This window comes from Perca fluviatilis, chromosome 11 (genome assembly GCF_010015445.1).
Source record: "Perca fluviatilis chromosome 11, GENO_Pfluv_1.0, whole genome shotgun sequence".
Lineage (NCBI taxonomy): Eukaryota > Metazoa > Chordata > Actinopteri > Perciformes > Percidae > Perca > Perca fluviatilis.
In genome coordinates this window covers 39,541,515-39,545,378 of record NC_053122.1, presented here as the reverse complement: position 1 = coordinate 39,545,378, position 3,864 = coordinate 39,541,515, and the positions used below count along the sequence as shown (strand labels likewise).

The window sequence follows — 3,864 nt, the reverse complement described above, 5'->3', positions numbered from 1 at the left end:
TTCAGAAGATGAGGAGGAGGAGGAGGATGATGAAGTTGTTGTTAGGGTGCCACCTAATATGTCTCCTCTTTCTGACACAGTGGTAGGTACATCACAGGGATTGATTTGTTCAAGTTGTCTGTGCTTACAGCACTGCTATAATACATTAAAATCTCCTGGACAACATAAATGAGAATAGGCATATAGAGTGGTAAGTTTTAGTGTCAAGGCTATGAACAAGTTTAGGATTTGATGTTTACACTTGGCAGTTATGGATTCCTGAGACGAGTACACCAGAGAGTAAACATTGGTAAGTTAAATTTCTGCTGACATATTGTTTTGGTCCCTGTGCTAGCTATGTGAATGTCAGTATGTTCCAGAAAGGATTTTGTGTATTCGAAAACACAATGAAAATGTCTCCGAAATCATTCTAATTATTTGTATGTTTAAGGACAACCACAACATCCCAGTCTTCTGATGAACAACTATGTACCATTATTTAATGTACTAAACATGCATATGTTGTCTTTATTTTTAGGTTATTCATATAATGTCAAAAATTCAGCTGTGATGATTGTTGTTATCAATGTTACAGGCCAAGAGTGTGACAAGGCCCCAACCGACAACCGTCACAGGAAATTTGCCTTCTTCAAGTGCCTTCTGCATACAGAATTGCACAATGCAAAAAAACACACACAATTGCAGAGCAGCTCATTCTCCCCGCTGCTCTAGACATGGTGTCAATTATGCCTGACAAGACAAGTGCAGCAAAATTAAAAGCTGTCCCCCCTGTCAAACGACACAGTTGCGAGACGTATATGCAACATTTCAAGTGATCTTGAGGAACAACTCATAGAAAAATTTAAAGACAGTCGTTTTGCATTACAAGTGGACGAAGCTACTGACAGTAATAAAGACTGCTTGTTCATCTCGTACGTCCGCTTTGTGAATGGTGACTCACTGTGCAAGGATTTGCTGTTTTGCAAATACATAAAACATAGAGTCTGATGAGCTGTTTAAGATCATGGACAGTTACCTCAAAGAACACGGCCTTAAATGGGAAAACTGTGTGGGCTTTTGCTCTGATGGCGCACAGACCATGGCAGGGTCAAGAAACGGGCTGCAGGCACTAATAAAGAGGGTTGCGGCAGATGCGCACTGGACGCACTGTGTCATTCACAGGGAAGCGCTCGCGTCAAGGCAGCTCAGCCTGAACTAAATGAGGTTTTGACAGAAGTTGTGAGCGTGGTAAATTTGATCAAAACCCGTGACTGTTCTCCGCACTTTATGAGGAAATGGGAGCTGATCACACATCTGTGCTGTTTCACAGTGAAGCAAGGTGGCTCTCCCGGGGCAAAGTGCTGTCGCGCGTCTTTGAGCTTAGGGCAGAGATTCGGATGTTCTTGGAGGAGGAGCGCATGTATGAGGCTACAAGCAAGTTCAGTGATGAACAATTTCTGTTTAAACTGGCCTACCTCAGCGATGTGTTTGGCAAGCTGAATTAATTAAATCTTCAGCTTCAAGGCAAAGACAAGCACCTACCTCACCTGGCAGACAAGATCACTGCATTCACCAGAAAGCTTGAGGTATGGGGCAAGTGCCTGGATCAGCAAAACATAGATGTCTTTGAGAACCTGAGTGAAGTTGCTGAAACCACTGATTCTGGAGCCACCACAGTGATCCCATGTATTAAGGAGCACATCTCTTCCCTGAGAGGATTGTTCCAAAAATACTTCCCCAACAACAGTGCTCAGTATGCCTGGGTGATGGATCCATTCAATGCAGCAGGTTGGTATTTTGACATTTTATTGAATATTATTATTTTTGGCATTATATTATACATGCATTTTATTTATGGTGTATGCTACTTACTAACTGGAATGGATTATTGTCAAACAGATTTCTTTGTGTTTATTATGCAATGACAAATAAAGTAAGCCTATTTATTTATAGTCTGTCTGCAGCACCTGCTGATTTTAGGTCTGCTGAGGAAGACCGGTTTATTGAGATGACATCTGACTCCACCCTGAGGCTCAGGTTTAAAGCTCAGACTCTTCGTGAATTCTGGTTTGGAGTGGAGAGGGAGTATCCACTCAGCGGGCAGAGAGCCGTGTTCATTCTTCTTCCCTTTGCCACATCATATCTCTGTGAGATGGGCTTTTCAGCTGTTGCTTCACTGAAAACAAAGTACAGATCTCAGCTGAACATTGAGCATGACTTGAGAGTGGCAGTATCAAGCCTGCACCCCCGCTTTGAGAAATTGTGCAATGCACAACAGGCTCATTGCAGCCACTAATGCAGGGATAAATAGACCTGTCTTGCCAAATGGATTTCTCTTCTTTTCTTTTTTTAACAGATTGCAAAGTGGCACTTTTATTTCTTTTCTATTTTTGAACTTGATACAAATTTTGACACAGCTGCACTTTTATTTTCTTTATTTTTGAACTTGCTGTTATTGGATGTAGATTGTTAGTTTGTATTTAGATACAACTTGTTACTATACTGATACTACTTGTTACTATACTGATACAACTTGTTACTATACTGATACTACTTGTTACTTCAATAAATTGGAACATTTTAAGCTTGTTGCGCATTTCATTAACATTGTGTTGGGGTGATGGGGGCAGGTGGGGCTTGAAAATTCCCCCTTGTCCAAAGTGGGGAATGACCGAAAAAGTTTGAGAACCACTGCATTAACTTAAGGTTTGATTGTGTTGTAAATGCTATGAACATTTCAAAGAAAGTGAGTATATTCTTTGCCATGTTTCTTCAAGCTCCAGAGTCTCAGACAGTTTCAGCTTCAGCACCTGTCCTCAGTCCAGTAGCAGTGTGTGCCACTGTGTCCGTAAGTAATCTAACATTATATTTAATACTTTGTAGAGCATCAGCATAGTATTTTACTAGTGTTAAGTATGTTTGTGTATTGTTTTGTTATTGCAAAGACTCAGAGGGCTTGCTCCCTGAAGACCACAAATGGATTTTAAAGACAGTAATGAAGGTGGGGCCCAAGGGAAAACTGCACCTTCAAGACCACCTGAAGCTCTGGTTCTTTCCCCCACAACCAAGCCCTATCTACCACCCGGCTCCTGCTCCCGACCGCTTTTTTGCACATCCACTTCTTGTCTGGATGCCCTACAAGTTGTGGAAAGTGAAGGTCGTCTGTCCCAACCCTGTCTGTGGACAGCATCAGCTCACAGGAGGCGGGCTGCACAAGAGGGCATGACAGGTCCTGGATGTGGACAGGATCTATAATATGGTGACAGAGATTCTAACCTGCACCAAATGTAGATCCACCCATGTGTCGTGGAACCAGACTGTCCTGAAACAACTGGACTTGGCTCACAGATCTGAATTTCGGGTCATCCTGACACAAAAGTGAGTAACTTTTCTCTCGTTCCTTGTCAAACAGAATTGTGTAAAACATTGTAATTGATGTATCTGTCTATGGCTGTTGAAGGTTTGCGTGTGACATCCGGGTGATCCATCTTCTGCGGGAAAGAGGCCTCGGTAACAGCCCAACGCGCGTTTTAAAGCAGCTGTTGCCCATGGCATTTCCTGAGACTCCAGAGCCAGCTGTGGTGCCCAGCTGTAAATGGCTCCTCTCTGTGGGAAATGAGCATGGTCAGATTCTCATCAGTGTGCTGACTGCTCAGGAGGGAGCTGGCCTCTACATGATGACAGCAGGGCTAGTGAAGAAATACCAGCAGGCTGGTGTGGATCCCCCTGTTGCCTTATATGTGGACTGTGGCTGCTGTACTGAGGTAGGGGAGACCAAGCTGCAGGCAAGATTCAGCGGGTGGCCAGACCTCACCATAAGACTGGATATATGGCACTTCATGCGCCAGCTTGCCCTGGGATGCACAACAGACGTTCATCAGTTGT

At 43.4% G+C, this 3,864-nt stretch overlaps 1 long non-coding RNA gene across 1 annotated transcript; it reads left to right on the top strand.

Annotated features, from left to right (window-relative positions):
* The first annotated feature begins 2,740 nt into the window (after positions 1–2,740).
* On the top strand, positions 2,741–3,656 carry LOC120568627. Its single transcript, XR_005640738.1, has 3 exons — positions 2,741–2,827; positions 2,925–3,357; positions 3,440–3,656. It is a non-coding gene; the product is annotated as an uncharacterized LOC120568627 (long non-coding RNA).
* The last annotated feature ends 208 nt before the right edge of the window (positions 3,657–3,864 follow it).